Source organism: Marmota marmota, unplaced genomic scaffold (assembly GCF_001458135.2).
Source record: "Marmota marmota marmota unplaced genomic scaffold, marMar, whole genome shotgun sequence".
In the NCBI taxonomy this organism is placed as follows: Eukaryota; Metazoa; Chordata; class Mammalia; order Rodentia; family Sciuridae; genus Marmota; species Marmota marmota.
In genome coordinates this window covers 2,433,327-2,454,654 of record NW_026000057.1, presented here as the reverse complement: position 1 = coordinate 2,454,654, position 21,328 = coordinate 2,433,327, and the positions used below count along the sequence as shown (strand labels likewise).

General features: G+C 41.4%; 1 protein-coding gene and 1 long non-coding RNA gene across 9 annotated transcripts in view; both read right to left on the bottom strand.

Moving 5' to 3' along the window:
• Gab1 (GRB2 associated binding protein 1) overlaps positions 1–21,328 on the bottom strand; it is a 128,680-nt gene that overhangs the window by 54,517 nt on the left and 52,835 nt on the right. The window lies entirely within an intron of this gene.
• LOC125619752 lies at positions 5,351–21,324 on the bottom strand. Its single transcript, XR_007351335.1, has 2 exons — positions 16,961–21,324; positions 5,351–9,704 (listed from the first exon to the last, which is right to left on the bottom strand). It is a non-coding gene; the product is annotated as an uncharacterized LOC125619752 (long non-coding RNA).

Below are 21,328 nucleotides of genomic sequence, written 5' to 3'. Positions count from 1 at the left end.
TTTTTTTTTTTTTTTTTGGCAGTACCAGGATCAAACCCAAGGCCTTGCACATGCTAAACAAGCACTTGACCACTCAGCTCCAACCCTAGCCCTTTTTATTTTTTATTTTGAGATAACTCTCATTATTAAGTTGTTGAGGCTGGCCATGAACTTGGGATCACCCTGCCTCAGTCTTCCAAGTAGCTGGGATTATATGTGTGTACCACTGAGCCTTGCTACTTAAAATCTCTTGAAAGAAACTTCAACTTCTATCGGAAGAAGTGAGACTTTTAACTGTGAGTTATTCGGCAGAATTCAAATTTATGTATAATCTCAAAAATCTGTAAAATGTCAAAGGTAGAGATGTGTCTTACAAGATGAAAATATCAGATAAATAGGTAGATATAGATGTAGATATATTTTCAGTGCTGGGAGCTGAACCCAGGGCCTTGCACACACTGGACAGTGAGCTCCGTCCTCAGTCCCCAAATGCTATTTTTTATAATACAGGTTTCAATGTAAATTTCATATGAAGGATAATGAGAAGACTGTGCAATAAATCTACGCAAAACAGCTAAAAGTGAAATGGATCTTTATGTAAAAATGTCCACAAGATAATTGGTAAATGAAAACAGCAAGTTTTAGAACTGTACAGCAGTATAACTCCAGTTGTCTGAAATAATTGTGCATTACACACACAACAAACCATATTTAGAAAACAGGTCTGAAGAGATACATACCAAATTGTTGACTGTGATAATTCTACTTAAAAGGGATGGGAGGGCCAGACGAATTTCACATTTTTTATTTTATATACTTAGTCTGATAATTTTTCCAAGAAGCTTCCACTTACTATTTTATAATTTTAAAAAAAATTACATGTTTTAAAAGTCTATGCCTAAAATGGCTCTAAGAAAGAAATTTGAGTAACTTTTTAAAATCTGGCAATGATGTACACAAAAAAACTGAAATGCAAAAGTTTATGTATGCATGGAAGTGTCATCTTGCTATCCTATCCTTCTGCAACTAGCGGATTGAACCTTTCTTTTAAATATAGAATTCCAGGATACATCTGGAATGAGTCTTAGTCAGGAAATGGCTTAGACAAATAAAATATAATGACTTTGTTTTAAAGATGGGACTTGGAGGGTTAAAAACAAACAAATAAGGAAAACTGGGATCACTGAAAACAGGAGAACACATTTCTTCTCCTCCCGTAAGTCCGGTGGTTAGAATATTCACTTTGTTTTACTTTTCTTTAAAAGCCACGTTGGTTCATGGTCACGTATTCAGATATTTCAATATCTAAAACAAGCACCTTGGGAATTACTGTACTTATTAAAAATATTAGAATTCTATAATCATCCCACTAGGGTAAATAAAATAAAGAAAAACAAATTAACCATGAAGCAGAGACAAAAGAGAACCATGTGCTCGGGTTGTTTTCCAGGAAGCACTATCTTTTCTAATGGAGCAAAATAAGGAAAAAACAGGCTGGCTGGAAGTTTCCACTCCACCGACTCTATCATTATGATCATCTGTCCCAAACACACACAAGCCTAAAATTTCCTGTTTTCAAACTATTGTCACCATTTTCTAGCCTTGTGCTATCTGTGCTAACTTTAGCTTAGTAATATAAACAAAAGAATGCACTGAAAATACTGTAGAACAATGCCTAGATCCAGGCCTCCACTACTCCATCAACTTTTTAAATATTAGAGTCAACATACATTGCCTGGGCAAAAACAAATTAGCTGGAAACAAAACAATTTTAAAAGAGCCAGAAAAAAAAAAAAAATCCAGAAAAACCAAACCAAATTTAACTGGGATAGTACAGGAGCCAGGTAAGAAATTCAGGGAACTGTAAATGTTCAGTAAGGGTGCATATAATTTACTTGTCATCACTGCTAAATTGATGCCTACCTCAAGGCCTAGGTACAAGTTCTATATACAACAAACAGAAAAAGCAATCACAAAAGCTCCTGAGTATTCCATATATAGAAACGGTTCTTAAATCTTTACTGAGGCGGGGACTGCTCTGAGAATCTGAAAAACAGCTGCAGAAGCTTTTCCTAGAGAAAGGGTCATAGAAACAGTGCACATTTCAGGGGTCCCAAGGACTGCCGCAGCACAGGTTAAGAATGCCTGGCCAGGATTTCACTTCAATTCTCCTTTCTACCAACAACAGTTTGGTGTGAGGCTGGTCTGCCTTGGACCCCCACCAGGGAAACTGAGGTACCAACATTACACAGGAAAGGGATCCCCTGTGGCATTAACTCCCTATATATCGCTGTGGGGTAGGACCCGTGGATTTCTGCTTGTCCTAATATTTTACTTTTCTCGACACAGTCCCCACTTCGGGGCTGTGTCCACATTCTGATTGTGGGGTTTTCCAGGTTTCCTTACCTTGACCAGGAGGAGGTTGAAGAGAAACAAGAGTCTGGCTGAGAGGTGATCCAAGGTAAGCATGCCACCTTCTGTGTGAGCTGGATGAGGCCCGGGATGACAGTAGGAGCTCAGCATGTATTAGGAAGAAAGCCAGCTTACCTTGGGTTCATCAGGCCTAACCCTCCATGTGCACCAAGAGTGGGTGAGCTCCGGTGAAGATATGGGCATTGGAAAGTGGTGTCATGGTATCCACTCCACCTTTGGAAAGGGGCTTCTGACTCTGGCCTAGACATAAGGTAGGTGGAGTTTATGTCATCTGGCCAGCTGAAATTTGGAAAGAGAGCCACAGCTAGTAAAGAATGAGAATGTACCTGGATGTGCCTTCTATAATGTGTCTCCCTATGAACCTGTGAAGGCCAAGATGGTGTAGAGGTCCAGAAAGAGTCCTCCCAACCTAGCCTAATACAGCAAAAGTACAGTAAAGAGCCACATGTCACCATGAGCTCCAGACATGCCCAGAGTACTGAGCCATTAACTGCATTTCCAGGTACCTCTTCTATGGAATAGCACAAAATAAAGCTAAATATTAGGCACCAAAATATCCCAGAATGTTATCTATTTGTAAATATCTGAAAGAGTCTAAATATGCAACTGAAGACAGGGTAACCAACTATCCCTGTTTTCCTAGGACGGCCCAGGTTTAGAACCCATATCCTAGGGACAACCTCTCCATCCCCCTCCTGGGTGAACCAGGATGGTTGGTGGCAGTAGGAAACAGAGTAAATAAATTATGACACATTCCCACAGAGGAGTCTTGCACAACCATTAACGTGGCATAGCGTTTGAAAGATGTCTTTTCTCTCATGGTTTGCAAAATTTCCACAATACCAAGATATCATACAAGGCATTCATTTTTCCGTTTGCAGAAAGTAGAATCTGGTGTGAAGGAACACCTTCCTTTTTGCCTATTCTGGCTCTCCGGTCACCTGGGTCAGGTCAAGCTGACTACACCAGTGTGTCCCCAGCACCTTGTGCATATCACCATCATGTTACTCTCCTCCTGCACACCAGGCAGTCCTCAGATAGCTGCTTTCTTCTCCCAAGACCCTGTCTTATTCCTCTTAAAGGATGTGGCAGCAAATGGACATGTGATAAATGTTACCTGAATAAACAAATTCCTGATGCCAGATCTTCCTGTGTAATGGACGATCATTTGGTGAAATGATATAAATGGCCTTCTGATTATTTTAAGAGTTGAGCCACAACCTCCATCAACTCTTTGCCTCCTCCAGGATCCGTAAACAAAAAGTGAAACCAACTTAAGGGACAAATTAATATGAACCCCAGAGCTGGCACCGTGCCAATATGGTAATGTTAGATGCCCACAGCTTCAGACAGTACCTGCAGAATCATGAGAAGACCCACATACTTGGTAAGAACTCAACTTAAATGTTACTGTTTTATGTGATAGAAATTGATACCACATTTCCAATTCAAGGCCTCACATTTTTCTGCACAGATACAAATTCTAGGTGCAGTTTCAGAGCAGTGCTGGTTGCGGTGGGTTGTGCTGACCATCACAGGAGCCATTGGCCACTGGTTAGAGAGACCTGGAGAAGGGACTGGCACAAGTAAGGAACTGGTTTTAATGTATTTGCTTCAGTTCAGCCATATGGTGCTAAGAGCTGTCTAATGGAGATTGCGGTTTTCAGGGACATTTCTTTAACTTAAGGAAGAGGCAACAACAATTGCTGAAGCAGGTGTAGCTCTAAATTAAAACAACAACAACAACAACAAAAAAACCCACAAGGAGTCGTTCCACTGTGTAATGCTAGTGTAAGCACTGCGCCTGAGAACCCATTTCCTGATTTTACTGTGTTCCACGAACATCTTCTACCCCACAAATGCACCCCCCTGCATGTCACTATTATCAGTATTTGGAAAAGAACATCGTTGCTTAAATAACTTAGTGTTTTAAAAAAATCACGACACCAGGGGCTGTGGATGTGGCTCAAGCGGTAGTGTGCTCGCCTGGCATGCGTGCGGCCCGGGTTCTATCCTCAGCACCACATACAAACAAAGATGTTGTGTCCGCCGAAAACTGAAAAATAAATATTAAAAAAAAAAAATCACGACACCAATAGCCATTTTGATTTTTTAAAATCAGATTTTATCTTCTATAACAAAAAGCAGATTTCTAAGTTCTTTTTCTTGTTCTATCAATCCAAAATAATAATTCCTGAGATAGAACTAGTGTTTTTTCAGTTTCCAGCAAAACCCGAAAACATTCCCATTGTCTAAGTTTCTCACTGAATATTACAGTATTAAGATTTGGATCACGGCTCAAAAACAACACTTTCACACTAGGAAACAGAAGAAAAGCACTGAAGTGTCTCTAAAACAAATTTTAAACTTCTATAATTACATTGCTATGTAATAAACCAGAATAATGCATAGGATCATGCTTTCCTGAATACTAGAACTTGGTCTAAACCTTCTAGGACAAAGTTGTGGCAATGAAAAGTTTCCCTGGGAAGAATTCATCTCCAAAGGGATGAATTATGTATCCCGGAGTGACTGGCTAAAGTACATGGAGTCCGACATGCAAGATGAATAACCTCTTCCAAAGAGGAAGCAAACTAAGTAGAAAGTTGCTCCACAGACAAGTCAAGATCTCTGCTAGGAACGTGGGAGGATCAGCCTTGGTGCCGAGATGATGCCACCTGAAAGTGGAGGTGTCATCTTTCATCAAACATGAATCTTGGGGAAAATGAGTCTTCATTGTACAACATGGCAGATGATGACTGCACCATACAAGGAAAGCTGTTGACCGTTTGTTTACCTCTGTTTTCAAAAGACCATGAGCTTAGCTTACCCATTACACGGTGGGTCGGCACTAAAATGAGCCCAGTTTTTTTCCTGTCAACATTCCATGTCCCTCCATACCCCACAAGCTTCATAACCTTTGGCCAGCAGGAAGTAGATACAATGGACTGAAAATAACAGTGAGTAAGGATGTGTGTGGGGTGTGTGTGTGTGTGTGTGTGTGTGTGTGTGTGTTTTTCACAGCTTGAGCACCAGGAGAAAATGTTGGGCAAAGAGAGCAGGGCCAGAAGATTACCAGTGCCATTTGGCACAGGCAACTCACCTTTAACTCAAGGCAAAACTGTTGCCCAGTTTATTTAAAAAAATAATCACTAATATATATTACACCACACACCGCTGACACAAGATGACCTCTGCCCTCCTCGGCTCCGAAGTGTCAGAAACCCTGGGAGACAATCAGGGCCATTCACAAAGTTCTGGCATCTGAGACATAGATGACAACCAACTGTGCTGACTTGCCAACCTGGAAGTTCACTAAAGTCTGTAAAAGCTAAAAATGACCACATAAACATGTTTACAGCATTTTAAAAAGACAGGATCCACACTGTTTTCTAAATATAAACCTAGTTTGGAGGGCCAGGATTGGCTCTGTGTGTTCAGAGGTGTCGTCAGGACCATCCCACATTGCACTGCACAAACTCACATTTCAGTACCTTACTTTATTAAGAACTGCTGGTGTTTGACTAGAGCAGAGGAGGGGTGGGTTTGGGACCAGGAAGGCAAGCAGGAAAGGAAAAAGATGGTATTTCTCCCCCACTTAATTAGAGGCTTCTGAGGACCACAAACCCCAAACTCTGTCACCGGTGGGACCTGACCTTCATGAAGTTCTGAAGGGGACATCCTGCCTGTAGTTTTCCACTCAATACATCCATTTGCTAATCCAGTGTTCCCTTCTCCCTTCCTCATTCCTGAGACAGCAGATACTGTGCAATAGATGAAGGCAGATAGGAAGTCATCTGGAACGCAGACACACCAGCCCCAGTCCCCCATCCCACCTGGTCCATGAGCACAGGCATGCTCTACACAACAGTTCTAATTCTTGTCTTGTTCCTGAAAAGTGAGATGTTCCAAATCAAACACAGGAAAATATTCCAAATAAAAACCATGATGCTGTCGTCAACAGGGATGGCCCAGAGCAGCTGTGTTAAGACCGACCATTAAGGATTCCAAGGAGTACTTTATTAGTGTGTGTGTGGGGGGGGAGACTATTTGGTCTCTATAAATTATACTTTGATATTAACTTTTAGATAGGATTGGTTGAAATTTTATCCTGTCTTTAGTTTTAAGAACTCCTTTTTAAGTTTAGCAGCTGTTTAAAAAAATCAGAGAAGAAAAACCTGTACCAACAAGCTTAGCCCTGTATTTGTATGCAATCAACTTTAAATGTCTGGGCTTCTTCAAGTATTGGGGTAGAATGTGTATTTCTGAAGGTTGTCCAATAGCGAAGAGAAGTATTCTCCAGAGTAAAACTGGATTAGTAGTATAGGTAGTTTATTTTGAATAAACTATTTGCAACAACAAAATCAACTGAAAAGTTAGAGGGAAATTACATATAATTCCATCACTACCAATAGATGTATTTTCCATATTATTATCTAATTTTTATTCACATTCTTTTAAGTAGCCCTTTTTTTTTTTTAATTTTGGACATAGTATCACTTTTTTTCCCGGGGTTGGCTTCAAACCTATCATCCTCCTGCCTCAACCTCTGAAGTAGCTAGGATTATAGGTTCAGCTATTTATTTATTTATTAGCCATTTTTTTTAAAAAATAGATAGACACAATACCTTTATCTTATTTATTTATTTTTATGTGGTGCCGAGGATCAAATGCAGTGTCTCACACTCTACCGCTGAGCCACAATCGCAGCCCCTCCACTAGTTTTTGAAAACAAATGCATCTTTAAATTTGGTTTCAAGAGCCACACTTTTAACTTTCTGAGGCAGGTTTAAGTAGTTTAATTTTTCACTTGTTGCAACTTTTCCCAAGGCCTGACAGGAAAGGGGAAGCCTTCACTTAAGTGCTTTCTGAATCCCAATGAACAAAATGTATTTTATGATTGTAAAAACCCAACCTAGTTATTTACCATAGTCTTTCTTAGTGGAGCATCCCAGATATACTCTAGCAATTAGGGGTTTAATTATAACTCTCTTTTGAGAGGGCATTTTTCATGTCCTGTTAGGCCTTGCCTAATTTAGTATAGCATGCAGTTGATGATCTAGGCAAATAATGACTAAAGCAAATTACATATAATCCTCTAGACTAAAAAGCTGTGACTTTGTTCATTAATAATTGCAATCTCATAATGTTTAGAATGACTTATTAAATCTAATAGATGAATTTAATCCAGAAAAAGATCTCTAAACATTTTTATATTAACATCTATTAATTATTCATATTATTTGGTTCCAGTGTCATATTTCCACACATGCATACAGTGTATACATACAGAATCCAATTTCCCCAGAAAAAAAGATCCTCCTTTTTATACACATACGCACACACACACACACACACACACACACAAAAAAAAAAACCACCTTTAGCTAGCCACCTAGACATGACAGCACAGAGGAAGGGGAAGGGCTTATTTATTCTCTCACAACTGAAGCCCCCAAACCACCTCCACAACGGCATCCTAATACTTATAAGCAGCTTGAAAGGAATAAGCAGAAATAAAAAGTACCCAGCACTGTAGATGTGGAGAATCCCTTGCTTCCTCTCGGGGCCTACTCTTCTCACCGGGTGGCATCCAGAGCCGACCCTGTGAGTACACTTGACCTCCTGGGGTCTTCCCCATCACTGCTCCATTCTGGCACATACAACACCAGACCAAAGGCAGAGACTCGAGAGTGCATGAGCAAATGAATGAATGAATGCAGGTCTTGGTGCACTGTGCAAAATGAACATGAGAGGGCCAATCCTTGTAGCCATCAGTAAAGAACCACTAAGTGTTCCTTATGGTTTCGTGTCGGGCATACCAGAACAGCAAAAGAAGTACTATGATAAGGAATTGAAGAACTGCCACTGAACTTTTATAAATGTGTGTACATTTTAAAGGCAGAAGAGAAGCAAACTAGAAACCACTTTAGATGCTTTTTATGAAACACAACTAAGTGGTAAAACTTTCCCCCACAGTTTCCAAGAGGAGCAGGAAATGTGGCTTAAAGGCACAGTGAAGGCAGTGGGCTGATGAGGGTTCCCTTTCTTCTCTGTTCTTTTGTCTGCCCCCTGGTGGAGAGTTTACGAGCAGGGAAAGCTTAAAAAGGAAGCATTGAGAAAATCTGAAAAAAAAAAAACAAATGAAAATACAGCAGAAGAAAATAAAACAAAGCACACAGATGTTATTCTCAATTTTTACAAACCAGCCATTCAAGAATAGAAAGGTAACTTGTCAATTCCTATTCAACACCTTCCACCTCAACACAAAACTTTGTATTAATGTAGGTAGGTAAACTATTTCCTTATGCACCTTTGGACTTTTGATCGCTGTCTTTTAAGGAAAAGCTGACGTCTCCAGATTTGACATATAAGACAAATAATTCACAAGTTCCTGGTGTCTACGGTAATGTAGTCTGACCCCTTTATTTTTGGTTTTCAGACATCCTAGACATGAATAACTAAAATGATTTACGTAAAGACAGCTCTGAGAATCTAAGGACTCATTTCCATAGGACGTCAAGGAACAGGTAAAGCAAAACACAGACAGTGGTTCGGAGATGACAGGCGTGGCAGTGTGACTCCTCTCGGAAAGCACGCTTATCTCCACGGGGATCTTTCTGTCTAGAGCGGGGTGTGGGCTTTGCTATGATCTCATCATCACATCAGCCAGACTCACCTCTACACTGGGGGCTCATTTTATACTAGAGTTTCCCATCCACCTTCACAGTTCTTGTAAGGCACTACTACTGACTTATGTAAACAACCCATCAGGGGACTCCGCCCCCTGTGACTAGTGATACATTTGCAAGACTGTCTGTCAGCCAGGTTTATACAAATGGCACACACACCTAATCAAAACATCAGAAAATGGTCCCTGAAGGGGAGACACAAGTACTGAACACAGTTTCTGGCCTTATTGAATTCATTCAGTGGCTCTGCTTCTTAATTCCTAAAGCAACCAGAATGCATAATTACTCAAGATTATCATAAAGAAAATAGTCTCTAGAGGTAATTCTGGGTTTCCGCTCATGTTTAAGAACACATAAAACTCTTGCATTAGTAGGAATTCTGTTTCTTAGAACCGCAGAATTACATGAGACAATCCATACACATAATACCTGGAATGAATAAAGTCACTAAAATTAACTGCCCTTATTTAATTACCATTTTAACACCCCTTGTTGCAGTGCAACAAAATAATAACTTTGGTGAGCTCTAAAAACGACCAGCTTCCAGGAATTTATGACTACACTTTACATGTATGTAGTATGGGCTTAAGAAACCCTCACCTGGGAGACGGGAAGATGGCAGCGAGGGGAGTGCATTACCCCCGTGTGCTGCTTCACTGTGTGGGAGTATGACAAGTCAGGACGGCTAAAGGATATCTTGTTAGGAATTTCCAGCAATAGTGGGGTGCTCCGGAACCTGGAGGAAGGATTTCCATCGCATGAGGATCTGCTACGGGGACTCAAACGCGAGAGGTTTGTCGCACGGAGGGTAACACGGCTTATTCAGCAAATCGCCCCGCGGCTAGAGTCTGCAGCGCGCGCTGGGATAGAGACGCAGGGTTACAGCGCTGCAGTTTCTGCCAGCCGTGCAAGCACCTTACTCAGGGCTGAATTCTGGGTTCGAGACGGGGGAAAGGAAGCGGTCCATCTCGGTTCTCCACACCGGTCAGACCACAGAGGAGGCCAGCAGCCACCATGATGGTAAACTGACGTCACCTTCCCTGTTTTAGACTGACCGCAGCTCATTCAGCCATAGATCAGGTAATTTCAGGCTGCAATTCACCTGCGGCTTGCAGACAGACTGCTAGGGTTCAGCGCCTGGGTGCTTCTTAGAACCTGAGCTTATCGGAGCGAACACCGAGCGCGGGGCGGCCGAGTTCCGGCTCCCGGAACCGTCCCACGGAGCCTGCGGAGGCTGCTTCTTGGACCCTGCTCCTATCAGAGCATACAACAAGCACTAAGCAGCCGAATTCCGGCTCCCGGAACTGAGCCCGCGGGGACTGCTTCTTGGAGCTTACACTTATAGGAGCTTACACCGAGCACGGAGCGGCCGAGTTCCGGCTCCCGGAACTTCCCTAGACCGGGGCTAGGAGCCCGCGGAAACTGCTTCTCCGTACGGGTCCTGCTGAGGGCCGGTCAGGACTCACCCGTTGCTTTGGTTGCCCGGCAAGGGGAACGAAATGCTGCCATTCGCATAGGATACCAACATGGCAGAGATCTGATGTCATCAGAAAGCGGCGGAGGAGAGAACTTCATCAATACCAGCGGTGACATAAGCAGTTGGTCTCCTGGTAGGGGGGGTGAGGCACAGACACCCGAGTCTCCTCAATTTGTCGTTGAGCCAGAGGGGAGAAGCCGGGCCGCTGCCAGCGCCCGGAGCAGGCCCAGCGGCTCGCCAGCGTGGTGACCGTGTGGCCCCAATTGGAGAGGAGGCGGAGCGGAGCCACCACTCGCACCCGCAAGGTGGGCAGACCCGCGACCCAGTGGTACATGGGCGTGGTAGGAGGGGCAGGGCAGAGCCGCCGTTCGCGCTTGCAAGGTAAACAGACCTGTGACAGCCGGGCGGGTCAGGCCCAGTGGCCTGCCAGTGTGGTACACATGTCACCCCAACTGGAGTAGGGGCAGAGCAGATCCTTCTCCCACGCCCGGATCAGGCCCTGCCGGTGTGGTGGTCACGTGACCCCAATTGGAGTGGGGGCGGAGCGGAACCGCCACCCGTGCCCGCAGGGTGAGCAGACCAGTGATCAAACTGCAGATCAGACCCAGGGGTCCGCAGGCGTGGTAGGAGGGGCAGGGCAGATCCGCCGCCCGCGCCTCCAAGGTAGGCAGACCTACAACAGACCGGCGGATCAGGCCCAGGAGCCTGCCGGCGTGGTACAAACACCACCCTAATTGGAGTAGTGGCAGAGCAGAGTCGCCGCCCGTGCCAGGAACAGGCCCAGCGTCCTGCAGGCGGGGTAGTCACGACACCCCATTTGGAGTAGGGGCAGAGTAGAACCGCCGCCCGCGTCTGCAGGGTAGGCAAACCTGCAACCGACTGGCGGATCAGGCCCGGTGGCCTGCCGGCGTGGTACACTCGTCACCCCAATTGGAGTAGGGGCAGAACAGAGCCGCCGCCAGCTCCCAGAACAGGCCCAGTGACCTGCCGGCGTGGTAGCCACGACACCCCAATTGGAATAAGGAGAGAGCAGAGCCGCCGCCCGCACCTGCAGGAAAGATACGCAAGCAGTATGAAAAGACAAGGAAAGAAAGGACCACAAGCAATGCAGGTCAACGCAACTTTAGAAGAGGTAACAGCTGCAGCAGATGGAATGTCAGATAAAGAATTCAGGATATACATGCTTCAGATGATCTGGAGTATCAAGGAAGACATTAAACAGCAAAATCAGACAATGAAAGATCACTTCGACAATGAATTACGCAAACAAATCCAGGAAGCAAAGGATCAACTATACAGGGAGATAGAGGTTATAAAAAACAAACAAACAGAAATCCTAGAAATGCAGGAAGCAATAAACCAACTTAAAAACTCAATGGAGAATACTACCAGCAGAGTAGAACACTTAGAAGATAGAACATCAGACAATGAAGACAAAGTATTTCAACTGGAAAAGAACATAGACAGCTCAGCAAGACTGTTAAGAAACCATGAGCAGAACATCCAAGAAATATGGGATAACATTAAGAGACCAAACTTAAGAGTCATTGGGATACAGGAAGGTACAGAGCTCCAAACCAAAGGAATGAGCAGTCTATTCAATGAAATAATACGAGAAAACTTCCCAGACTTGAAGAATGAGACAGAATCCCAAATCCTAGAAGCCTACAGGACGCCGAATGTGCAAAATCATAAGAGATCCACACCTAGACACATTATAATGAAGATGCCCAACATACAGAATAAGGAGAGAATTTTAAAAGCTACAAGAGAAAGGAAGCAGATTACATTTAGGGGTAAGCCAATCAGGATAACAGCTGATCTTTCAACACAGACTCTGAAAGCTAGAAGATCCTGGAATAACATATTTCAAACACTGAAAGAAAATGGGTTCCAACCAAGAATTGTGTATCCAGCGAAATTAAGCTTCAGGATGGAAGATGAAATTAAAACCTTCCACGATAAACAAAAGTTTAAAGAATTCGCAGCTAGAAAACCATCTCTTCAAAACATCCTCGCCAAAGCATTACAGGAAGAGGAAATGGAAAATAACAATGAAAACCAACAGTGGGAGGTAGGACAGTAAAGGGGGGGGAAATAATCAAAGAGGAAAACAAACCATGTTTAGTAACAGAAATAAACAAATATGGCTGGAAGAACAACCCATATCTCAATAATAACCCTAAATGTTAATGGCTTAAACTCACCAATTAAGAGACACAGGCTAGTAGAATGGATCACAAAACAAGACCCAACAATATGCTGCCTACAGGAGACGCATTTGATAGGAAAAGACATACATAGGCTGAAGGTGAAAGGTTGGGAAAAATCATATCACTCATATGGACTTCGGAAACAAGCAGGAGTGTCCATACTCATATCAAATAAAATAGATTTCAAGCCAAAGTTAATCAAAAGGGATAAAGAGGGACACTACATACTGCTTAAGGGAACCATACACCAACAAGACATAACAATCATAAATATTTATGCCCCAAACAATGGTGCAGCTATGTTCGTCAAACAAACTCTTCTCAAGTTCAAGAGTCTAATAGACCACCATACCATAATCATGGGAGACTTCAACACACCTCTCTCGCCACTGGACAGATCTTCCAAACAAAAGTTGAATAAGGAAACTATAGAACTCAATAACACTATTAATAACCTAGACCTAATTGACATATATAGAGTATACCACCCAACATCAAGCAGTTACACTTTTTTCTCAGCAGCACATGGATCCTTCTCAAAAATAGATCATATATTATGTCACAGGGCAACTCTTAGACAATATAAAGGAGTAGAGATAATACCATGCATCTTATCTGATCATAATGGAATGAAACTGAAAATCAACGATAAAAGAAGGAAGGAAAAAGCATACATCACTTGGAGAATGAACAATAGGTTACTGAATGATCAATGGGTTATAGAAGACATCAAGGAGGAAATTAAAAAATTCTTAGAGATAAATGAAAACACAGACACAACATATCGGAATCTATGGGACACATTGAAAGCAGTTCTAAGAGGAAAATTCATTGCTTGGAGTTCATTCCTTAAAAAAAGAAAAAACCAACAAATAAATGATCTCATACTTCATCTCAAAATCCTTGAAAAAGAAGAGCAAAACAACAGCAAAAGAAGTAGAAGGCAAGAAATAATGAAAATCAGAGCTGAAATTAATGAAATCGAAACAAAAGAAACAATTGAAAAAATTGACAAAACTAAAAGTTGGTTCTTTGAAAAAATAAACAAAATCGACAGACCCTTAGCGATGCTAGCGAAGAGAAGAAGAGAGAGAACTCAAATTACTAGCATACGGGATGAAAAAGGCAATATCACAACAGACACTTCAGAAATACAGAAGATAATCAAAAACTATTTTGAATCCTTATACTCCAATAAATTAGAAGATAGTGAAGGCATAGATAAATTTCTTAAGTCATATGATCTGCCCAGATTGAGTCAGGAGGATATAGACAACCTAAACAGACCAATATCAATTGAGGAAATAGAAGAAACCATCAAAAGACTACCAACTAAGAAAAGCCCAGGACCGGATGGGTATACAGCAGAGTTTTACAAAACCTTTAAAGAGGAACTAATACCAATACTTTTCAAGCTACTTCAGGAAATAGAAAAAGAGGGAGAACTTCCAAATTCATTCTACGAGGCCAACATCACCCTGATACCTAAACCAGACAAAGACACTTCAAAGAAAGAAAACTACAGACCAATATCTCTAATGAACCTAGATGCAAAAATCCTCAATAAAATTCTGGCGAATCGGATACAAAAACATATCAAAAAAATTGTACACCATGATCAAGTAGGATTCATCCCTGGGATGCAAGGCTGGTTCAATATACGGAAATCAATAAATGTTATTCACCACATCAATAGACTTAAAAATAAGAACCATATGATCATCTCGATAGATGCGGAAAAAGCATTCGACAAAGTACAGCATCCCTTTATGTTCAAAACTCTAGAAAAACTAGGGATAACAGGAACATACCTCAATATTGTAAAAGCAATCTATGCTAAGCCTCAGGCTAGCATCATTCTGAATGGAGAAAAACTGAAGGCATTCCCTCTAAAATCTGGAACAAGACAGGGATGCCCTCTCTCTCCACTTCTGTTCAACATAGTTCTCGAAACACTGGCCAGAGCAATTAGACAGACGAAAGAAATTAAAGGCATCAAAATAGGAAAAGAAGAACTTAAATTATCACTATTTGCAGATGATATGATTCTATACCTAGCAGACCCAAAAGGCTCTACAAAGAAACTATTAGAGCTAATAAATGAATTCAGCAAAGTGGCAGGATATAAAATCAACACGCATAAATCAAAGGCATTCCTGTATATCAGCGACAAATCCTCTGAAATGGAAATGAGGACAACCACTCCATTCACAATATCTTCAAAAAAAATAAAATACTTGGGAATCAACCTAACAAAAGAGGTGAAAGACTTATACAATGAAAACTACAGAACCCTAAAGAGAGAAATAGAAGAAGATCTTAGAAGATGGAAAAATATACCCTGTTCATGGATAGGCAGAACTAACATCATCAAAATGGCGATATTACCAAAAGTTCTCTATAGGTTTAATGCAATGCCAATCAAAATCCCAACGGCATTTCTTGTAGAAATAGAGAAAGCAATCATGAAATTCATATGGAAAAATAAAAGACCCAGAATAGCAAAAACAATGCTAAGCAGGAAGTGTGAATCAGGCGGTATAGCGATACCAGACTTCAAACTATACTACAGAGCAATAGTAACAAAAACAGCATGGTACTGGTACCAAAACAGGCGGGTGGACCAATGGTACAGAATAGAGGACACAGAAACCAATCCACAAAACTACAACTATCTTATATTTGATAAAGGGGCTAAAAGCATGCAATGGAGGAAGGATAGCATCTTCAACAAATGGTGCTGGGAAAACTGGAAATCCATATGCAACAAAATGAAACTGAATCCCTTTCTCTCGCCATGCACAAAAGTTAATTCAAAATGGATCAAGGAGCTTGATATCAAATCAGAGACACGCCGTCTGATAGAAGAAAAAGTTGGCTACGATCTACATACTGTGGGGTCGGGCTCCAAATTCCTCAATAGGACACCCATAGCACAAAAGTTAATAACTAGAATCAACAAATGGGACTTACTCAAACTAAAAAGTTTTTTCTCAGCAAAAGAAACAATAAGAGAGGTAAATAGGGAGCCTACACCCTGGGAACAAATCTTTACTCCTCACACTTCAGATAGAGCCCTAATATCCAGAGTATACAAAGAACTCAAAAAATTAGACAATAAGAGAACAAACAACCCAATCAACAAATGGGCCAAGGACCTGAACAGACACTTCTCAGAGGAGGACATACAGTCAATCAACAAGTACATGAAAAAATGCTCACCATCTCTAGCTGTCAGAGAAATGCAAATCAAAACCACCCTAAGATACCATCTCACTCCAGTAAGATTGGCAGCCATTATGAAGTCAAACAACAACAAGTGCTGGCGAGGATGTGGGGAAAAGGGTACACTTGTACATTGCTGGTGGGACTGCAAATTGGTGCAGCCAATTTGGAAAGCAGTATGGAGATTTCTTGGAAAGCTGGGAATGGAGCCACCATTTGACCCAGCTATTCCCCTTCTTGGTCTATTCCCTAAAGACCTAAAAAGAGCATGCTACAGGGACACTGCTACATCGATGTTCATAGCAGCACAATTCACAATAGCAAGACTGTGGAACCAACCTAGATGCCCTTCAATAGACGAATGGATAAAAAAAATGTGGCATTTATACACAATGGAGTATTACTCTGCATTAAAAAATGACAAAATCATAGAATTTACAGGGAAATGGATGGCATTAGAGCAGATTATGCTAAGTGAAGCTAGCCAATCCCTAAAAAACAAATGCCAAATGTCTTCTTTGATATAAGGAGAGTAACTAAGAACAGAGTAGGGACGAAGAGCAGGAGAAGAAGATTAACATTTAACAGGGATGAGAGGTGGGAGGGAAAGGGAGAGAGAAGGGAAATTGCATGGTAATGGAAGGAGACCCTCAGGGTTATACAGTGGAGGGGGTAGAGAGAGAGGAGGGGAGGGGAGGGGAGAGGTGGGGAGGGGGGAGGGTGGAGGATGGGAAAGGCAGCGGAGCACAACAGACACTAGGATGGCAATTTGTAAATCAATGGATGTGTAACTGATGTGATTCTGCAATCTGTGTATGGGGTGAAGGTGGGAGTTCATAACCCACTTGAATCAAAGTGTCAAATATGATACGCCAAGAAATTTGTAACGTTTTGAACAACCCACAATAAAAAATTAAAAAAAAAAAAAAAGAAACCCTCACCTGCTTTTTCACAGAGGAAACAAGAGTTGGCAAAAATCAGGGTTTATTTTAATAAGTAAATGCCCAGGCTATAAGAAGACAAAACCTGAATCCTTCTGAAGACCATTAGGAATTCTATGAAAGGTGGGCAAGAGCAAAGACAGCTGAAACCCATCTTCTGTTGTACATTTACCTTTTCCCTTTGAACAAACCCTTCAGCAAAAGTAAACCTGAAAGAAGACAGAGGAAAACTCCTGTATTTGTAATGCGTTTCTCAAGTCTCCGTCACTGCTCACATCTCTACAAGAAAAGCAAATTTCAACCAAGGACTCCCAAAGGATTTACTCCAGTTACCATGGTTCATGTGTCAGGAGGAAGGAGGTGGGGGAATTTTCCCAGCTCTCTATACTTGGATACAGACCTCTGGGTTAATCTTTATCCCTTGTCTGTTTTACTGCCAAATTATTTATAGAGGATAAAACAGCTCAAATAATTCAATTTCTTCAAACTTACTATATTTAGACAATGATATCACCACTGTTTTAAATATACCAACATTATGATATAATTCTTAAAGCATGCTTATACATTTAATTTAATGTTTTGGAGTCTGTTCAAATTATTCATTAAAATGAGTAACCAAGAACCAAACAATGAAGGGGCAGCTGTTCCATCTGCGTATCTGATTTGCAGTAAGCAGTGTATTCACAGTTAAATACAGCAAACTGTGCGGCTCAGGAAAGAATTGTTCCCAGTCCCAAACAACTAATTATACCGTAAAAATTAGCAGAATTCAGTTTATACACAGCATTAATTTTTGGTGTATGCTATGAAACTTATAGTGTCAATCACAATCACAACCTATAATCATACTTATTGTGCTTTCTGCTGGTTTTGTTTAGCATTTTATCTTCCCAAACAGACTATAAGCAACTTGAGGGCAGGGACTCTCAGTACTGTCCATTCAGTTCCCATGTAACACTTTAGATGAAATACTAGGCATTCAATGCAAATATTTACCTTAATCCATTCTATCAAATTCATGCCCTAGAGGAGGTTAAAACATCAGTTCCCAGAAATGCTTATCAGGAAACGCAGTAACCCCCATCCCTGGCATCTCCACCCCCAGTTCTACTCTAAGAGAAGCCTGCCCTGGTTTGGGTTTCTTTTGGTGATCACCCACATCCCTGCTGGTCATCCTTGGCTGACCTCCTCCCCATTCCACCTTACCCTACCTGTTCCCAACCTGGCCCTTTGTGTGAGGAGGGTGGTGGACGGATCCCCCTTTACAGCAGTGGCTGCTGCATCTGTGAGCACAGCGTCCCCCAGGTGGCCGCTCTTCCATCATTCCCCCACTCAATGGACTTGTGTATAGGTTTTTCAACTGGCAGTTATTATTTCTTTCTGTCACTCAGCTCCATTAGTCGTATTACATTAACCTCTGAGGATAAAGGTAACAAGACTCAGCTACCCCCAGCTCACAGCATCATAGTTCCTTCATTAAAGTCTGTCATCTGGGCTGGATTCAGTCTATCCTAAGTACTCTAGAAAAGGACACCTCCTATTTCCAAATGGTATATTCATCTACGATCTATCACTTTTGGACATTATAAAAGCCCTATCTTGAGAACTTATCCTCTCCCTTTCAATGTAGTAATACCACCAGTTCCGAGAGTCCTCAGCCAAGGGGGTTCTAACCACACACTTAAGCCACTGATTACTGCATGAATCTTAGAGCTCATCTTCTTCCTTCCTTGGAATTTCATCCTCTCCATCTTCCCTCATGCCCTCAGGCTGCCTGAGTTCATCTGCTGTACCTATACTTTCACATTGTCAAAGTGGACAACATTTACTTTCTGTCCTGTAACCAGCTCGATTTCCTGTGCTTTTTTTTTTTTTTCATTTCAAAGGTTGAGGGAAGACTTTAAAATCAATAAACAGCATTTACACTACCATGACCAGGGGTGTGTTTCCCCCTCCAGTCCCAAGTAAGGGCCAGGGTTACAGTGGCTTCTCAACTTTGTCCAGTGTCAGTTCACTCCCTCCATGCCACTCAAAGGAGATCGCTCCATTAAATGGTAAAGTTATAATGGAGGCTTCTTTCTTCAACTTCCCCATTGCCTTTATCAGATCTGCCCCTTCTCCCCAACCTCCCATCACTTCTTATGGTATCAATCCCTTCCTCTCCTGGGTCCAGTCTGCTGGAATCTAGCCCCCATCCCCTTCCACACCCAGGAAAGGGTGCTCACAAGCCTGGAAGGGGCTCTCCTCCTGCCATTTCCTACCCTGTTCTCCTGGATGGGCCCACCAATCCCAGCACACCATCCCCCCTCATTAGTAGTATTCCTCTCTCATTCTGTAACATCCAAGTCCTAAGAAAGGGCATAAGAAGGCACGCTTTAAAAAAAAAAAAAAAAAGGAGTAGAGCGTAGTGGTAAATAATAGTGTTTTATAATTTGCTTTTATTTGAAAGAACACCGTTTCAGAAATTAGTAGTTATTGTATTAATCTCTTAGAATAAAGGAAGTAATGGTGCTTTGAAAGCGCTCAAACACTTTGCTTTAACTGCCTGGGTTACTTGCATCTAACAATCTCATTGTTCATTAAGGTGACAAAAATATGAATCCAAGAACCATGGGTCTCACATTCAATTTGTCTTTTATGTACTCGAGACTGTGTATATAGAAAGCATTCAAAAAATTTTAAATACTCTTTTAGCACAAACTCACAAAATCACATCCATACATGGATCTGAGGACCATATTCTCTTAGGAATGATGATTAGCTATGTTGAATCTATGCATTCATTCACTCATCCAAAAATATTTATCAAGCTACCATATGTGTGACTCATCATTCTAGCTGCTGGAGGGACAGTAGTTCAAGGAATAAAAATTTGCCTACCTCAGCAAACTGAACCCAATTTGAGGAAGAGGAAAATAGTAAAGAGAGAGCCATTTTGTAATGGCTAGGAAGGAAAATTCAAGCTTATCAGAAAGTCCTGCCCTTACCTAAGCAATCGGGTTGTGCAACACCAAGCCACCACTATCCTTCCCACAGTCCCTCTGGGCGATCACAATTAGTGTGCTCTTAGCATCAGATCCTGGGAGCCACACAGGCTTAAAAGCTCTGCAATCTTGTCCTCCCGAATGTCTCCATCAGTAATAAGATGAGGTAATCAATGTGGGGCTTCACTGTGTAATCTCCACGCAAGGCCATTACTTCAGTCCCCTGACATCATCAAATACCCATCCTTGAACGCCCATCACTCTGTGTATCCTCTTGATGGATATTGGACCAAACAGTGAAAAATAAGGAGAAGAGAATACACCACCCATCATTAATTTATTTTTGTTTTGTTTTTTAAAGCGTTTCCTGATTTTAAAGTCACCAAGTGTGTTTTCTCTCTACTTGAAATGGTACGTGGAGCAAGCAGAAGAATCAGAGAAGATAAAGAAACATTATCTCAAAGCTTATCTAATGTTCGATGATGATGACGACAATGATGGTGATTAAGGCAAGTGTCTAAAGGGAACAGAATTGCTTGTCTTTAGAAATAAATACACAAAATATTATGATTTTATATACACATGTGATAGATATACATATATAATGTATGTTCAGTAAACATACTTGGTGCTAAAAATTTATTTCTGCAATGGAAAGTGATCAAACAGAAGGACTCACACATTCCTGCAAATGGGAGCAATTAAACTGGACACAGAATAACTGAGGTGGAGTCTTGAAGGAAGAGCAGGTATCCACACTGGATACCCGAGAAACCTTCAGCCTTCCTCCCCACCTGCCGGCTTCCTTCCTTATCCTTACTCCTGCTTCCTGCTCTAACGCTATCTTCTCTTCTCCATCTCTTATCTCTTCTGTCTACTTCATTTCTTCTTATGCTTGACCTACAAGTACATCAAAGTGTTTTTGTTTGCTTTTTTTTTAAAAAAAAGTGCCATTTAATGAATGAGCTTTGACTATCCTTTTAAATTAAAAAGTAGCTATGGTAGTATTTCTTTTTATGTTTTCAAGAATTTTTTTTGTTTGTTTTTACATTTTAGCATGGGTCCATCTTAACTTTTTTCCATAAAGCAGGCACCATTAAAAAGAAAATGGCCCTCCATTCTTGATTGCAGAAATGAGAAAATGATCGCTGATCATGTGGATATTCACCTTTTGAAAGCAAGAACTAGTTTAGATGCTCTTTCAAGACTTCTTTCCACCATAATAATAACAATTACTAACATTTATTGAGTACTCATTAAGTATACCAGACATTGTTCTAAACACTTTATGTTAACCTAATCCTCACCACAACCCCACAAGGTAGGCTGTAATTATTCCCATTTATAGATGAGAAAACCAGTCAGAGAGATTGAGTAATTT